Source organism: Eurosta solidaginis, chromosome 3 (genome assembly GCF_040869045.1).
Source record: "Eurosta solidaginis isolate ZX-2024a chromosome 3, ASM4086904v1, whole genome shotgun sequence".
NCBI lineage: Eukaryota > Metazoa > Arthropoda > Insecta > Diptera > Tephritidae > Eurosta > Eurosta solidaginis.
Genome location: NC_090321.1, coordinates 34052026 through 34071590, shown reverse-complemented (window position 1 = coordinate 34071590; position 19565 = coordinate 34052026).

Sequence of the window (19565 nt, the reverse complement as noted above, 5' to 3'; positions counted from 1 at the left end):
AACTCCCGGGCAAAGCAACATCAAAATTTTAGAAATAAAATTTTTCAATTAGAAGAAAATTTTTCTAAGCGGGGTCGCCCCTCGGCAGTGTCTGGCAAGCGCTCCGATTGTATTTCTGCCATGAAAAGCTCTCAGTGAAAACTCATCTGCCTTGCAGATGCCGTTCGGAGTCGGCATAAAACATGTAGGTCCCGTCCGGCCAATTTGTAGGGAAAAATCAAGAGGAGCACGACGCAAATTGGAAGAGAAGCTCGGCCTTAGATCTCTTCGGAGGTTATCGCGCCTTACATTTATTTTTTTTTTTTTTTATTTCATGTGCTTAACTAAATTTTATTTTTTTGTTAGCATCTCGGTGCTCAGAATTGAGTATGAGAATTCAAGTTTGTAGGTCAATGGCAAGTCTTTTAAAAAATGTATCGTAAGATTCTAACCGATCCGTACGATTTTCCATGCGACTCCTAGCGAAGCTTTTTGTCATACTAGTTAAACTGCTATTAGCCTCTACACCTAAAATTTCAAATATCCAGGACCTTAGGTTATCGGGAAGTTACTTAAAACCGATCTCAAGAGACCTTAGCTCGTATACATTGTTTTGTTATCTTGACCCGTGCTCCACCGAGCGCACATTTTTTTGACCTAAGTGTTACATGTCAAGTTTTCAGCTCAATGGAAGTTATGTAAAAATCAATAGCAAGATGCCCTTTGTCCAATGTGGATTTTCCAAAGATGTTTAAATATATCGTTTCTCGCCCCATCTAAAAGAATTCGGTTTTCCTAAATGTTGCATTTAAATAGGTAAACGTTTCTCTAGCTTACAGGGAAGTTATATAAAACTAGCCCGCAAAGTTTCCGTATTCGGACGAGGTTTTTGAATATCCCTTTCACAGCTCCACCTGGTGACAGTTTCTTCCCACATGTTTCGTTTTCATTGGGCTTCTGAAGTATGTTTCAAGTCCCAAATTTATATTAAAATTTGCTGAAAGAGAGAAGCGACTTAATATAAAGGAAGTAATATTATAGAAAAAACGTGCTAAATAAAGGTAGCAGGAGAGGAGAATTCGTTGGAAGTAAAATAAGGCTGATATTTTTACGGGAGTGGGCATATGAAACTTAAAGGGGGAGTACTATCAATTTTGAAAAGTGGGCACTGTCACGCCCATTATTAGAGAAAATCCAATTTTGCTATATCTATTATATTTGAATTATATATCTCCAAAGCACTTCGTACTGCCGGCGAGGAAAAAATTGGTTACCTGCGGCCACGGAAAAGCAACTAGTACGATGAAGAATGCCGCGTTGCAACCGAAAGACGCTGCCTACATGGCTACGTTAAAAGCGAGCGCAACAAGTGGAGTGTGTTAACGCTACCGCGAGTTAAAAAGGGAAGCAAGACGTCGTTTCAGGAAGAAAAAAGCAGAGGCAGAAACACGTGAGTGCGAGGAGCTTCACCTGCTAGCCACCAGGAATAGCGCCCGAAAATTTTACCAAAAAATTCGGCGACAGACGGTAGGTTTTAAGACCGGGGCAAACTCCTTTAATAACGAAAACGGCGACCTTGTAACTGACGCCCAGAGAGTACTTAGATTATGGAGGGAACATTTCTCTGCTCTCATAATAATAAATAATAAATGTCCCCCCACCAGATTATGACGAAGTCAGAATAGCAATAACCAGATTGAAAAACAACAAGGCCGCGGGTGCTGATGGATTGCCTGCCTGAAATACAGTGGCGAGGAGTTGGTAAGGCGCATGCATCAGATTCTTCGCAAAATATGGGCGGACAAGTGCGTGCCCGACGATTGGAATCTAAGTGTTCTTTGCCCAGCCCACAAGAAGGGGGATACTGCAAACTGCACCAAATATCGCGGAATTAGCCTTCTTAACATCGCATATAAGGTCCTGTCACGTGTATGGTGCGAAAGATTGAAGCCCACCGTGAATCGGCTGATTGGACTTTATCAGTGCGGCTTCAGACCTGGAAAATCTACCATCGACCAGATTTTCACATTGCGCCAAATCTTGGATAAACCCGCGAAAAAAGAATCGACACACTTCACCTCTTCGTCGATTTTAAAGCCGCCTTCGACAGCACGAAAAGGAGCTGCCTATATGCCGCTATGTCTGAATTTGGTTTCCCCGCAAAACTTATACGGCTGTGCAAATTGACGTTGAGCAACACCATCAGCTCAGTCAGAATTGGGAAGGACCTCTCCGAGCCGTTCGAAACTAAACGAGGTTTCAGACAGGGTGACCCCCTATCGTGTGATTTCTTTAATCTGATGCTGGAGAAAATTATACTAGCTGCAGAACTTAACCGCTCTGGAACAATATATTATAAAAGCGTGCAATTAGTGGCATATGCTGATGACATTGATATCATCGGCCTAAACACCCGCGCCGTTACCTGGTGTACCTGGTGTCATCGATCAAAGAGTCAGCGCATATGCGCCTTGGCAACCATGCTACTGTTGGCAGCCATAATTTCGAAATAGTAAAAGACTTCGTTTATTTGGGAACAAGCATCATCACTACAAAATTAGCTCTGAAATCCAGCGAAAGATCACTCTTGCCAATAAATGCTACTTTGGACTAGGTAGGCAATTGAGAAGTAAAGTCCTCTCTCGGCAAACGAAAATCATACTCTACAAGTCACTTATTGTTCTCCTCCTGCTATATGGTGCAGAAGCATGGACCATGACAACATCAGATGAAACGGCTCTGGGAGTGTTCGAGAGAAAAGTTCTTCCAAAGATTTATGGACCTCTACGCGTTGGCGGTGGCGAGTACCGAAGAAGATTTAACAATGAGCTATACGAGCTATACGCAGACATCATCATAGTCCAGCGAATTAAAACGCAGCGGCTGCGCTGGCAAGGCCATGTTATGCGAATGAAAGATGACGGTCCTTCAAGAAAGTGTTTCTATCAGAATCCGCCTATCGAAGCATAGGTAGAGGGCGGCCCCACTCCGTTGGAAGGACCAGGTGGAAAACGATTTAAACTCCCTTGGTGTGACCAATTGGCGCCGGTTGTCAGAGAGAAGGTGCGACTGGCGCGCCTTGTTGGACGGTCATAACCATTTAAACGGTTAAGCGCCAATTAAGTAAAGGAAGTATATATAATTCAAAGAAATATCCAGCACTTGGAAGGCGAGAGAAGTGGAAAATAGGGTGCAGAATAAGTTTGTAAAAAGGCATCGAAGATACGATTGTCCCAAAGTAGCCTAGATACGTAGAGGTTTTCTTTCGGCTTGGTCCACTCAAAAAAGTCTAACTGGGCGCTTGAATATACTGAGAGCGGTGTTCAAATAAATTACTTAGTTTCGGCTGCCTTTAAGCTCAGTTTTACTCAGAAAGACCGATATACCGCATATTCGAAATTTTCTTTCCATCCAGCAACTATCATTATCTAGATAGCATCAGAAATAATGAAGAAAGGCGGATTCTCTACGTGAACAGGAACTACGGTAAATTAGACAGACATCTTAGAGCGCTAAGGTATTACGTGATAGTATGAAATACTTCACATGAAACGAGGGAGATCTCCGGAAAAAAAGTATTTATAGCTGGACGGATAGAACAGTTTAGCTATCCTTATTCATAATATATGGGGCATTTCCCATACTGGAGCCTGTCTAGGCACTAGAGAGAGTTGTTACGTGGCCCAGGCCACGTTCCAGATTATATTCCAGCCGTTAATGATTCCAAATTAAGGGTCTGCTGTTTACTATGCCGACCAAGAAATAAGCTTATACTTCAGGCGTTTACAGAAGCTCGAGGCTGCAAAATTTCTAAGATCATGTGTAAGTCCCACGACGTAAGATTCACAAAGTGGCTCATGTCTCTGAACAGAGAAGGCATAAGGCTCAATATGGACATACTAACTGGACACTGCCTTCTGGCATCACAAGCTTATATATTAGGCCTCGTCCGTTACAGCAGATAGAGGAAGTATGGGCTGCAGAAATAAATGATAGAGCACGTTCTGTGTTCGCGAGGTCAAGGCTCCAGCTACTAGGGGTGGCAGAGTTGTCCTATCTCGAGACAGCAATTAAGCTAGCTCCTAGAAAACTTGTAGTATTTTCCAAGAGGGCGGAGTTATTTTATAACATAAGGCCTGGTACCAAATTAGGGTTTTTCAATTTGATCGTCCAACAAGTTTCTGGTAACACTATGGACACATTCAGTCTATGTGAGGTCATTATTGAGCAGCCAGTTCAACCTAATCTAACTTTTCCAGCCGGGAAGTGGTAGGAAAAGTTAATAAAGGCCTGGTACCAAATTAGGGTTTTTCAATTTGATCGTCGAACAAGTTTCTGGTAACACTATGGACACATTCAGTCTATGTGCGGTCATTATTGACCAGACAGTTCAACCTAATCTAACTTTTCCAGCCGGGAAGTGGTAGGAAAAGTTAATAAAGTGCGGAGTGCAAGAGCAGTTAGAATTTGAAAAAATAATACAGTTTTCGAAGAACGAAAAAAAAATTAGAAGATAAAGGAGAGGAAGAAGAAAAGAAAGAGAAACAGTAAAATTAAGGGCAAGGATGAGAATAGAAAGAAAGCGAAGAGACAGACAGAGTTGTAGCGAACCGAAGTATGGGTTCATGTTCCTTCCAACTTAAAAAAACATTGATTTAAGAACCCAAAAGACCAAAATCTGTCTCTTCTAGTTCAATAAACTGTGTGCTCGTATAGTAGTTTAATATACATACATATATTAGTGTGTACACATGTATGCACTTTACTTTATCTTTCAATTTGCTGAAACAAACTGGGTTTAGTTGGTTATTTTCGATTTCGCAGAGAAAAATTTCACGCATTTCAAGCAATTAACCAAAAACACTTTCGTTCATTTGTTCACTCCTTCGCACGTGATAACGTGTAAATATTCGTAATATAACAATCATTAAAGTCATTTTAATTAACAATTGATACAGAATTAACCGGAACTAAAGAAGACAAAGTAGCGGCTCTATAATTGCCTGTCTGGTATTAACCAGAGTTTTAAGATTTTTGTATTTGTTCAAGTATATACATACATATATAAATATATCGTTATCTTTATAAACAGAGCTGTTAATTAAATAAGAGAATAAACACCAACAAAATATGAGAGGTTTATTTAACGTCCGGCAAGTTGCAATGCATTCCATATCCTACAAAAATGGCTATTAGTCTAAGCTGAGTCCGGGATGAGTCGCAAAGGAATATGCCACTATAGCCACCTTAATATCTTTCAATGGGTTGGAGTGATCTCTCTTGCTTGAGCAATTCCTATGCCTGAACGGAAAGTTTCGGACGTCTCCTCTTTGTACCCCTACGGGACCTGTCATACAAGTCCTTTTCCTACCCGTGCGGAAATTCTTACCGATTTTATCATTTTTTTGAACTTCCTCCACCTTATTCACAAAAAATAAAGTATTGATATTATAGAAAAATAGAAATTCAACAAATATTGTAATAATTGAGCATAAAGGGTCTCATTCTCTATTACGAAACGAACGTTCGTTTCGCCTCAGAGACGAATCGCTAGTGTTGTTGCACTATGTTAAACGATGGCGACATATCATTTGACAATTGCTTTTGTCTTCCGGTTTGATATAGTGAGAAACGTAAAGGCTGAACTAAAACAAGTAAGGAAGGTTAAGTTCGGGTGTAACCGAACATTACATACTCAGTTGAGAATATGGTGAAAACATAAGGGAAAATAATCATGTAGGAAAATGAACAGAGGGAAATCCTGGAATGTGTTTGTATGACATGTGCATCAAATGAAAGGCATTAAAGAGTATTTTATGAGGGAGTGGGCCATAGTTCTATAAGTGGACCCCATTTAGGGATATCGCCATAAAGGTGGACCAGGGCTGACTCTAGAATTTGTTTGTACGATATGGGTATCAAATTAAAGGTATTAATGAGGGTTTTAAAAGGGAGTGGTTTTAGTTGTATATGTGAAGACATTTTCCAGATATCGACCATAATGTGGACCAGGGTGACCCAGAACATCATCTGTTGGATACCGCTAATTTAGTTATATATGTAATACCACGAACAGTATTCCTGCCAAGATTTCAAGGGTTTTTTATTTCGCCCTGCAGAACTTTTTCATTTTCTTCTACTTAATATGGTAGGCGTCACACCCATTTTACAAAGTTTTTTTCTAAAGTTATATTTTGCGTCAATAAACGAATCCAATTACCATGTTTCATCCATTTTTTCATATTTGGTATAGAATTATGGCATTTTTTTCATTTTTCGTAATTTTCGATATCGAAAAAGTGGGCGTGGTCATTGTCCGATTGCGGTCATTTTTTGCACCAAGATAAAGTGAGTTGAGATAAGTATGTGAACTAAGTTTAGTAGAGATATATCGATTTTTGCTCAGGTTATCATGTTAACGGCCGAGCGGAAGGACAGGCGGTCGACTGTGAAAAAAACTGGGCGTGGCTTCAACCGATTTCGCCCATTTTCACAGAAAACTGTTATCATCACAGAGTCTATGCCCCTACCAAATTTCACAAGGATTGGTCAATTTTTGTTCGACTTATGGCATTAAAAGTATTTTAGACGAATTAAATGAAAAAGGGCGCATTTTTTTACACCATATCATTACTGGAATTGAATGTTGACATAATTTACTTATATACTGTAAAGATATTAAATTTTTTGTTAAAATTTTACTTTAAAAAAAAATTTTTTTAAAAAGTGGGCGTGGTCGTTCTCCGATTTTACTAATTTTTATTAAGCATACATATAGTAATAGGAGTAACGTTCCTGCCAAATTTCATCATGATATCTTCAACAACTGCCAAATTACAGCTTGCAAAACTTTTAAATTACCTTCTTTTAAAAGTGGGCGATGCCACGCTCATTGTCCAAAGTTTTACTCATTTTCTATTCTGCGTCATAAGTTCAACTCACCTACTAAGTTTTATCGCTTTATCCGTCTTTGGTAATGAATTATCGCACTTTTTCGGTTTTTCGAAATTTTCGATATCGAAAAAGTGGGCGTGGTTATGGTCCGATGTCGTTCATTTTAAATAGCGATCTGACATGAATGCTCAGAAACCTACATACCAAATTTCATCAAGATACCTCAAAATTTACTCAAGTTGTCGTGTTAACGGACGGACGGACGGACATGGCTCAATCAAATTTTTTTTCGATCCTGATGATTTTGATATATGGAAGTCTATATTTATCTCGATTCCTTTATACCTGTACAACCAACCGTTATCCAATCAAAGTTAATATACTCTGTGAGCTCTGCTCAACTGAGTATAAAAAATGATAGAGAATACAATTGCCAGACGAAATCGTTTGGAGACGAATCGTTCGTCTGAGCTACCGTTCGCAATACAGAATTATTTTTCTGACTATCTCGATAATGATTATTATTATGATGATGAAGGTGAAGATGAAGACATTTTGAGATCTTGTTTTTATTGCACCTATCAACGATAGCGATACTTGAAAACCATACTGAAAGAAGTTTATTAATACCCTGCAGGAAATTTGTATATTCTTCAGTACAGTCGACCCGATTTGAAAAGTAATACGATGCTGATTACGATCGGATTACTACAAATCGTTTTTAAATCGTTTTGATTCGTTTGCATTTCTATGTTCTGGAGGCTAGAACGCTCAAGTTACAGTGGAGAAATCGGTGGTTCGAATCTTTAAAGACATTTTTTTTTTGGTAAATATTTAAAAAAAAATTTCCTAATTACTTAAATGGTGCATACCATTTTGCTCGAGTACGTGACGGATTGGCTTAGTTGTTTGCACTTATGTTTGTCCACGGAAGGCAAGCATAAGCAGAGTCGAAGACGGGAGAAAGGTACAAAGTAGAGTGTAAGATATTCCTCTCACAGTATAAGACAGCATTAAGTGTTGTACAGCCTTTGGAAATCTTTGTCAATATAACCTACCGGAAAAACGGGCACTACTCCTCGATGCAGAAAAGACAGGAGAAAGGCATTTCGCGAATAAGAGCTTTGCCGCGTGAATCACTCTACTTTTAAGGTGGGATGGGAAAGGATAAGCTTCGGGCGGAATGAATAGGCAGCATCCACTGATGCGATAGACCTGCTTTTAAGAGGAAAAGCCGAGTGAACGGCTTTCATAATCCGATTCGGCGGTATGTTAATATGAGTTTAGTTGATTGCATGTAGCAATATCGCGCCTTAAAGAGACTGAGGGGAGTTGTTCCTGATCTCCAAACGCAGGGCATGAGGGGACGATTCCAGATAGTGAATAGAGTGCAGATTCTCAAAGGCCAAGATATCTATACATGGTGAGGTCGGAAGGAAGATGCGTTTCTTCTACTGGTGCGGCTTAACCCTAATATATGAACAAAGGATTTGAAGGTAATGTGTGTCTCAGACTACGGAGGATGGTCAGCATCATATCCCTAAAATAAACGAAAATATGTTACCCCCATGTTGCACTTTTAGATTATAACTTTTGAACTAGTTAACTTGGCGCTCTGCTAAAAGGTAGAATTCGTGGGTAATGGTACCCTTTTTCTTAATAAGTCAGAAATATTTTATGAAAACAGCTATAAACTTACGAGAGTGCTGAGAAGAACTAATAGGGCAACATTATTTTCAAAAAAGAAAACGTCATAAGTAAACCCAAAATGTAGACAAAAGAGATCAATCGCAAACCACTTCCTTTAGGGTTTAATCGCACACATTTTTGCAGGGTACTTTTATGTATAATATTCACAATTATTATATTCACACTTAACACCTTTTACTCGCAGCAATAAATAATTCTCAAATAACGGACAGCAATAAAATTGAGAAACCCTGAAGCTAAACCCCCCAGCCAGTAATGTAAGAATAAGCTCCCAGGAGACTTTTGTTGCTTTTATTGTTGTGGTTTGTATTACTTCACATTTACATGCCCATTTAGATAGAGTTTGGTGTCAAAAATCCTATTTTGATTTTGTAATATGAATCGGCTACATACATATTTTTCCCACTCATACATAATAAAGCGCCCCACTTCCTGTCACAGCATTTAAAATCGTTTTTGGGGTCCATCGTCGTTTGTTAAGTACTTAGAATGTTAAATGCAATCAAGCTTAACCATACGACAAGGAACTTCACTCCCACAACGATGCGTTGATAGCGCCACCTTAGCAAAGCAGGGCAAAGATTCATAGCGTAAGTGCTATTGCTTATCTGCATGATTTTTCAGACTCGATAATGATGATTATTATTATGCTATGGAGAGGAAGAAAATTTGAGATCACGTTTTTATTGTAGCTTTCAACGGTAGCGATACTTGACAACCTTGATGAAAGAAGTATATTAATACCCAGTAGGAAATTTATATTGTTAAGGTTACCAGGGCCCGAATCGTAACATACGATCACGTATCGGCAACTATACGAAAGGAAATTACATGATGCGTCAAACGCATAAACAAAATGGGATTATAACATACGATAGCAAACGGAACGTAATTTATTTTCAATTCACAATAAATTCTACGATCCACATTAGATTGGATTGTATTTTTAGCTCACAATAGATTTTGAACTGTCAAATTGGTTGCCAAAATATAAAAAATAAAGTAAATAACTGCGACGGATAAAATTTTATTGTTTTGTTTGGGCTCCAGTAATAGCGAAGGCGATGAAAAGATAGTCCAAAGGCGGTTAAGAGAGTGCAGTAACTTATCGAACAAAGCGCAAGCATATCTTTTATGTATTATATCTTTGTAACAAAAAATGATTGCAGTTTCTTGAAGAGATTGCGCTTAACTTAAGAAGCCTTTAGTTACTTTCTGGAGAAGTTAAATTTGAAGCAAGCCGATAGCAAAGCGGGTGTCGCGGCATGAATTCCGCCAATATTTCCTTTTGGCTTGGATTAAGCTTGTTTGATTTCGACTTTTGTTAATAATAACAGTTTGAAATTTGTTATTATATTTTACTTATTCATCTATTTTAACAATGTTTTTACATTTTCAATTAAATTTGTGTGTATACGATCGCTAGTTTGTGTTCGAATGAAAGTGGAACGGAACGTGTACGTTCAGTCACACGTCACGTATGTTGCGATCCAAAATTACGATCGAAGTCGTACGTTCAAACATGTCATAATCCGAAAAATCACATTTTTACGTGACGAATTATACGATCACGTATGTTACGATTTGGCCCCCGGCTTTCATTTCAATAAGTTCATTCGACTGATTTGGAAAGCTAAATCATGCTGATTTCGATCCGATTAGTTCGAATAGTTTTTAAGTCGTTGTGATTTCGACTAGTTTTAAATTCTATGGTCTATCTAAAGAACTTTTTTTCATAAATATTTGCTAATTAAAAAAATGTCATACCCTGTTGCATACCATTTTGCCCGAGTACGTGACGGATTGGCTTAGTTGTTTGCACCTTCGCTTTTCCGCGGAAGGCAAGCACAAGCAGAGTAGAAGAGGGGTGAAAGGTACGTCGTAGAGTGTAAAATAATCCTTTCACAGTACAAGACAGCATTAAGTGTTTACTGCCTTTGGGACTCTTGGTCGATATAACCTACCGGAAATGGGATATCCGTCCCCATTCGTGGGATATCCGTCTGCTTCGGGTGGAATAGATCGGAATCATCCGCTGATGTGATAAACCTGCTTTTAAGATAAAGAACCGAGTAAACGGTTTCCATCTTTCAAGAGGACGATTTCAGATAGTGAATGGAATGCAGATTACCAAAGACCAATATATCCATGCATGGTGAGGTCGGAGGATGCGATTATCCTACTGATGCAGCTCAGCCTACCGAGGATGGTCAGCATCATATCCTTAAACTAAACGAGTTGGATGCAAACCTCGGGAAAATGTCCTAATGTGGCACCACCAAACACACTCGAAGCGGGCGAAGTTAAAACGGACCTCGAAATTCTTAAATCAAGGGGCAAGAAGAGACCGTAGACGCAACAAGGAAAGTAATGTCAGAGTCTACAAACAAACCTTCATTGAGGATACTAAAGTAGCGTCGATCCAGGGCCGTAGGATGCGAAAGCAAGGCGAAGAAAATGTCGTAGAAAACCTACTATGACGTAGTAGTGAAGCACACCCTTTGACTCATGTTTTCCAACCGGAAATTATGAGTAGGAGCTGGGAGAAAGTACTTACATTCCGACCTCACAGCGAGTGAGCCAGGGTTGGTGTCTATCGCCAAGGTCGAGGTTGACGGTAAAATATTTTTCCAGGTTTTAATCGCGCAGTTAGGATGGAATATTCACTGCCCTAGCGAACCTGAAAGCTGGAACAGCTAGCAATTAAAGTAAAAGGGCTACCAAAAAGGGACTTCCTAAGTCTTCGGCGATTGTTTTTTCGGTTCAGAATCTTCGATAGTTTCCATTCACCGCGCACGGTAGTACAAAACAAACTGTCTTCCACATTAAGCTTTCAAGAAAGATTATTGTCGAAAATACGCTCAAGTTACATAACTCTGATCCATCTCTGGTTAACTTCGATTGACAGCTAATCCACATGATTCAAACCGTCTGGAAAGTCGGCGAAAGTCCTTCACTGTAGCGAAGAAAGCGCAAACCTCCGCCCTTTTGTCGGCTCCCTCTCACCTTTTACCAATATGCCACTCAGCAGTCTGCTAATAAATTCTGCTAAAATTCGTATAACAATTCTGGAAACATTCTTGTGCGCTCTTTTGATATCAAGAAAAGCGCACAAATTATTTGCTCTCGTGTGACCACGTTATCAGTATGACAACCGAATAACGAACGGTTTTTGCCCCCTCCCTTTATAAAATGTGTAGTAAGGTGCCAATACCCGTTCTTGAGGATTACGGCTCTTTGGCAAAAACATCAATCAATTCTTCCACCGTTAAAAAAAAACCGAGAGCAAGCTGATTGGTTTAAGGACTCTGTGAGCGACGTGAGCATTTTTCCCCGCGTTTGTGATGAAGGTGACTTAGATCGTGTTCCAAAACTTGACAGTAAGCTTAAATCTGCAAGGGTATCTGAAGTTGTGCAAGAGTTCCACCATCCGACCTCCGGGGACGTTTTAGACTTAAACGGGTTATTGGGCCACTCAAGTTGCTTTTGCTCAGAAGGGGATAGATAAATTTTCTTTAACTCACAGGGTGCTTTCAAATACGCACACATCCACACATAAATGTACACCCACACAGCTAAGAGCATTTGCATTAAAGCGCAACAGCATCACCCAAATTTTATTACGCACACACCGGAACGAATGCCATTAGGCAAGTAGGCGACTGCTGTTGCTTGCAAGTACTGTCGCTCTCGTTATTGCTTTTCTTTTTCTTTTCTTGCTTTCCCTCTGCATAAACATCACCAACGTACAAGATATTGCATCCCAACAATGTTTATGTGTAGATATATTCAAATATAAAAGTCAGCAGCATCAGTTTTGCAGTCATTTCGTCTTCCATTTATTACACCCCCGCCGCTCGCTTCCTCATTCATTTACTTTGCTATGATCTCAGCAGCAACAACAGTGTCACATTGCACTCCCAAATCAAACATTCGTTGGCATACTTGATGCTTTTTCTTGATATTCCATTTAGCATTTTCCCTGTTGCTGAGTCTTGTTGATGCTTCTGCTGTCATTTATGTCGCTACTGTGTGCAATAAGTGTACACGACTATGTGTTGTTATATGCATTTTTGTTGTTGATATTTTTATTGTTTTTATCGCAGTGTGCATGGATTTGGTTGCAAACGGGACACATGCTGTGATTTGATTTTAAAATTTTTGTAGTTTTCATATTTTTCATTTATTCTGTTTGAATATTGCGAGTTTGTTATTTTAGTTGTTTTTCCAGGATTTGTTTTACCCCACTGTGTGTGAGTTCATCGTTTGATGTTGTCTGCTTGAGAGTTTTTATTTATTTATACAAAAGCACACATTAATATTTACACACATATGTACATACATACATATGCACATTCGTCCAATGTGTTGGTTTTATGTTCCATTCTGCATTTACTGTAAATGGTTTGATATTTTTACAAAATTTTCAGGATATTTAACATTACGGAGTTCAAGTAGTATTATGTGGCATTATCGTAATTCGTAGAATCAAAGGTTGTTGCTCTTCATGTACTTAAGAGATCAATGAAGGTAAGATTTCTCCGTTGAGCTAAGTTTCCTTTGTAGAAGCTTAGCTCAAAAACCACAGAATAAATTTTCCCTCAAAATTTCAGATTTGATTTCTAGGATACCTGATGATATATTCAAGTGGGATTAGGTCGATCTATCGAAGTGTGAAAAATGGTATAAAATATCGCGCTGGGACCACTAGTAAAGGTCCGCTGCTACAACAACAACGAGAGCATAAGCACGAGATAACGAAAAATAACAAGGAAGGCTAAGTTCGCGTGTAACCGAACATTACATACTCAGCTGAGAGCTTTGGAGACAAAATAAGGGAAAATCACCATTTAGGAAAATGAACCTAGGGTAACCCTGGAATGTGTTTGTATGGCATGGCTATCAAATGGAAGGTATTAAAGAGTATTTTAAAAGGGAGTGGGCCTTAGTTCTATAGGTGGACGCCTTTTCGAGATATCGCCATAAAGGTGGACCAGGGGTGACTCTAGAATGTGTTTGGATGATATGGGTATCAAATTAAAGGTATTAATGAGGGTTTGAAAAGGGAGTGGTCCTCAGTATGAAATGAAAGGTGCTAATGAGTATTTTAAAAGGGAGTGGGCCTTAGTTCTATAGCTGGACGCCTTTTCGAGATATCACCATAAATGTGGACCAGGGGTGACTCTGGAATGCGTTTGTACGATATGGGTATCAAATTAAAGGTATTAATGAGGGTTTTAAAAGGGAGTGGTGGTAGTTGTATATGTGAAGGCGTTTTCCAGATATCGACCAAAATGTGGACCAGGGTGACTTAGAACATCATCTGTCGGGTACCTCTAATTTATTTATATATGTAATACCACGGACTGTATTCCTGCCATGATTCCAAGGGCTTTTGATTTCGCCCTGCAGAACTTTTTCATTTTCTTTTACTTAATATGGTGGTTGACACACCTATTTTACAAAGTCTTTTCTAAAGTTATAATTTGCGTCAATAAACCAATCCAATTACCATGTTTCATCCCTTTTTTCGTATTTGGTGTAGAATTATGGAATTTTTTTCATTTTTCGAAATTTTCGATATCGAAAAAGTGGGCGTGGTCATAGTCGGTTTTCGGCCATTTTTTATACCAAGATAAAATGAGTTCAGATAAGTACGTGCACTAAGTTTAGTAAAGATATATCGATTTTTGCTCAGGTTATCATGTTAACGGCCGAGCGGAAGGACAGACGGTTGACTGTATATAAAAACTGGGCGTGGCTTCAAACCAATTTCTTCCATTTTCACAGAAAACAGTTATCGTCATAGAATCTATACCTACCAAATTTCACAAGGATTGGTAAATTTTGTAAGACTTATGGCATTAAAAGTATTCTAGACAAATTAAATGAAAAAGGGCGGAGCCACGCCCATTTTGAAATTTTTTTTTATTTTCGTATTTTGTTGCACCATCTCATTACTGGAGTTGAATGTTGACATAAATTACTTATATACGGTACAGATTTTCAATTTTTTGTTAAAATTTTACTTAAAAAATTTTTTTTAAGTAGGCGTGTTCGTCATCCGATTTTACTAATTTTTATTTGGCAGATATATAGTAATAGTAGTAACGTTCCTGCCAAATTTCATCATGATATCTTCAACGAATGCCAAATTACAGCTTGCAAAACTTTTAAATTACCTTCTTTTAAAAGTGGGCGGTGCTTCGCCCATTGTCCAAAATTTTACTAATTTTCTATTCTGTGCCATAAGGTCAACTTACCTACCTAGTTTAATCGCTTTATCCGTATTTGGTAAAGAATTATCGCATTTTTTCGGTTTTTCGAAATTTCCGACATCGAAAAGTGGGCGCGGTTATAGTCCGATATCGTTCATTTTAAATAGCGGTCTGAGATGAGTACCCAGGAACCTACTTACCATATTTCATCAAGATACCTAAAAATTTACTCAAGTTATCGTGTTAACGGACAGACGGACGGACGGACATGGCTCAATCAAATTTTTTTTCGATACTGATGATTTTGATATATGGAAGTCTATATCTATCTCGATTCCTAAATATACTCTGTGTGCAAAGCACGCTAAGTATAAAAATTAAATAAAGATAATAATATTGATTTTAAAGCGTTGTAAGTAAAATACAGTAATTTTTGAATTTATACTTCTAACATTAGTAGTAAATAAAGTTAAGCATTTCTAATGGCTGTACTCATTACATGTATCTCTCTTCAAGTATCGCGCACCCGATAGTATCGAATCAAAAAGACTCGATATTCAAAGTATCGTTATCGTTATAATACAAACGTGCGGTTCAATCATGCAGCACGAAAGTTGCACTTTAAAATAGCCGAATGTGAAGTTCCAAATGAAGGTTGGCATTTGGTCCAATAGTGAACATACATTCGGAGATTTTCATAAATATCGGGGCCAGGCCAAAGTATTCGCATGTATTAATTTGACAAATCAGTGAAAGCAACCGATAGCAAATGGATCAAGAAATATTGAAATTCATCACAGTACGGATTACTTTTTACGCGAAATTTGTCCGCACGTTACGAAAGAGTAAGGAAGTTTTTTTTTTTTCAAACTAAACACAAAACATTTGTGGTGTGACAATTTGACAGGTTCGAAAAAAGCTGCAAAACACCTCCTCTAAAATCAACTTTTAAAATGAAAGGGTTACGAAAGAAATTTTTTGTATCTACATATCTACTAGCTGGATTTTTAAAATGTATGTACCATTTTTTGGTCTTGAGAAGCCATTTTATAAAATTCTATTACTCTTTTTCTAGTTGTGAAGTAGTTTGCTGCTGCGCGATTTTAAACTCCTCAAAGTATGCTTCGCAATTCAATAAACTATGAAAAAATGTCCTTTGAAAACTATTACAAAGAAAAAAAATGATACTTGAAGGAATTATTGGGCTTCTGAGGCAAAATATAACAACAATTTTAAAAATCGGAAGTCAGATACCGCAGTTGCAATTAAAAAATAATTTCGTGGACCAGAAAATGTTTTCCCGAAGCCCTCTCATCATAGGCTACAAAGGACTAACCCACTCTAATAACAATAATACACGGTCGGAAAAAATTGTAAGCAGAACGAATAGTGGCACTGAAGATGGAGCAGTTGACAAAATTTTTATTCCCTTCTAATGTCCTATTGAACTCTTAAATCACTTCATTAGTTTAAATAACATTTAGTATGCGTCTCGTTTCAACAAAATATGAAAGAACATCTAGATGAAAATTTCAAAAGGATATTAGAACTATAGAGCTTCTCAAGGCCAGAATAATGGCATACCTAAAAGGTTTCTGGTTAACAATCGATTATTCGTCAAACCGACTAGTCGACTGGTAATGATTGAAACTCATGTCGACAAACCTCCTTATTCGAATACTGAGGGTTTCATAAATTTGTTTCGTTAAAAAATAAAATTGAGAAGTTTTATAACTTCAATTTTTTTTTTATGAAAAGTGCTGCTCAAAGTTTTTTATATTGCAGTGCAAATCACAATAAATGTACAAAATTGTTGATACACTAGATTTTTTTTGTTGTATTGAGTAATGGAAAAATGGCTTTTATTAAAGTACTTCACAATAAGACTTATACTTTGCAACGAATAGCTTGCTTAATAACCAAACTGATTGCTAGATAGCGTCTTAATCGAAACTGCTTGTAGCGCCTCTACCGCTGGTGTTTTTATACTCTGTGATTTCCTTATGGCATCTTCTAGGCGCTTCCAGAATTTACTTAGTCACCGCCATATAATTATAACTACAGATGCACGTATATAGCTTCTCGTATGCTTGCATTTGTGAGCGACACTTCCACAATTACAATTGCATACTTTTGGGAGCGTATCAGATAAGATATCTGCATGTGTTTGTGCATCTCTTCTCTGCTGCGGGTACGTACATATGTGTATACTTAATGATTTATTCGTTTATGTAGATACAAGTGACTGTCTGCTTTATTGTTGTTGTGACTTCATTTACTTAGCATCAGACTAGGGATGTGAGTATCACTTAGTGTCACTCATATTCGTCACACTATCATCACAATACTCAAGAGCATGGCTTCTCAAAAATTTTTGTATTGAAGTGTAAATATTAACACAACTACAAAAATTATAAGTGCACTGAGAAAAACCAAAATATTTTTTTTTTAAATGGAATTATTTTTTTGTAAATAATATTGTAATACAATTCAAGTAATTATATGTACATATGTATAGATCTACATATAATAATACAACAAACATAGAATAGGTATTAAATTAAATGGAATAAACGCAGTGACAAGTTCATAATTTGTATACTTAATATTATTATGTTGCCTGTCACAACTTTGTTTGAATATTTTGATAACATTTTCAATGTCTATTGTTGCACTATATGTGGATAATTGTATAACGGCTTCTAAATGGTCTTTTGTCAAGGAGTTTCTTAGATTCGTTTTGATTAATTTAAAACTGGAAAATGCTATCTCACATATATATGTACTACTAAACATAGACAAGTATTTTCGTATTTCATTTCTTAAAATCGGATACTTGTCTTTACTCGTACTTTTCCAAAAATCAATGCCTTGCAAATTTGTTTCCTTAAGGAATTAATCAGTTTGTAAATTGCACAATTCCATCTGAAATTGTTGACTTTGCGATAATATATCACAAGTCATGGGACTGTAAAAAATTGGTAAAATTTGTTTAATTTCGTCGAAATCTTTGAATCGGCTCTGAAAACTTATTTTCAAGCTGTCTGTGCTGCTTTTCATGTAACTAAAATCAAAGTCTATATTTTCTTACTCATTAAAAATTGTCCTTAAACAAGGGAAGTGGAACAATTTTTCTTTTTGTAGGTTGGCCAAAAATATGTCAATTTTATATATAAAGCCACTTATAAAAACGGCCATCTAAAAAATAGTTTTATTTTTTTCCTTGTAACGATAAGTTTAAAATGTTTAAGTGTTTGGTAGTATTTGCTAAAAATGCTAAATCAAACTTAAAATTTTCTGAAGATATAGCTTCTATTAAGTCCGTGTCTTTTAAATTTAATATAGCGAAATCTAGTATTTCATTTCTTATTTCAAAAAATCGTTTTAAGCATTTTCCTGTGCTCAGCCACCTTACTTGTGTAAACATTACCAAATCACCGTATTGAAATTCGCATTCGTCTAGAAATTTCTTAAATTTTCTAATGTGTAAGTGCGTTATGACCGCCTCTTATTAAATTTGTACTACTACATCCATAGTTTTAGTGGCATGCTTCCATTGAGCGCATAATACTGTTTTCACACAGACGGCTTATTGAATAATAAAGGCAGTTTTCTACATTAAGACGCTTATTGAGCTCAATCTTCCCTACAAAATTCGAATCTATTATTATTTCTTTAGTAGCTAATCGAATGCCTAATGAAGTCAAAAGCACAATGCAACTCTGTTGGCCGCGTTCCGCTTCTTAGTTTTTGGTGTGTTCAGTGCTTAAAAATGTCATTTGTCAAAGCAAATGTCATTGTCTGCATGGCGGAACGATACAAGGTGGCCGCATCGAACAGCTGATTATAACCTTTTTTATTTGATTTGATACATCAACTACCGGCGCAGTACGATTTTGACATTTGTCCATCGAATTTACAAGTACATGGAATTTTTTTTGTTTGTTGGTATGTCACCATCCTCCCACCTTGTATCGTTCCGCCATGATTGTCTGTCTCATCCATCTTTCATACTAATCGAGCAGTTACTTCTGTGTGAAAGCAAAAAATTTACGATTTCATTAGCTGGTGAAATGAGATCATTAAGTTTCTGTGTGAAAACAGTATAAGTCTTCTTGATGGATTATGCAGTGATATGCAGGTACTTCTATTCCCCTTTTGATTAGCTGACCAACAAGACTATTATTCTTACCATCCATGGCTGGTGCTCCGTCTGTACATATAGCAGATAGTTTTTTCAAAGCAAGATTCTCATTGAACTTTTTATAAATAGCATTGAATATATCTGTTCCTCTCGTACTTTCCAAAAGTGGCATGATACCAAATATCTCCTCGCTAATTTCAAAACAATCATCAATAATGCGTATTCCTAAGCATTGCTAAGTGAGATGTTAGTAAAAATATACTAGCTGGGTGAAATTTTCTGAAGTACATATATCAGATATTTCGATGGTGACTTTTTTTTTCTGGTATAAAATTCTAACATAATTTGGAGGACTTTCGTCTTCAATCACATCAAGTATTCTTCTCACATCATACTCAAGAAACTCTTCTTTTTAGGCTTTTACCTTTTCTAGCCTTCCTTCATTTGACAATTTCAAGAAAGTTTTGGTGACACGTGAAGAAATGACGTTTCAACTGGTATTTCGAAATTTTTTTCATAGTTACAAAGCACAACATACATTGTGCTTCACACTCAAAATTTTCGCAAAAAAGGAACTCATGCTCCCATTCTTTATTAAAGGACGTTTCTATTACTCGCTA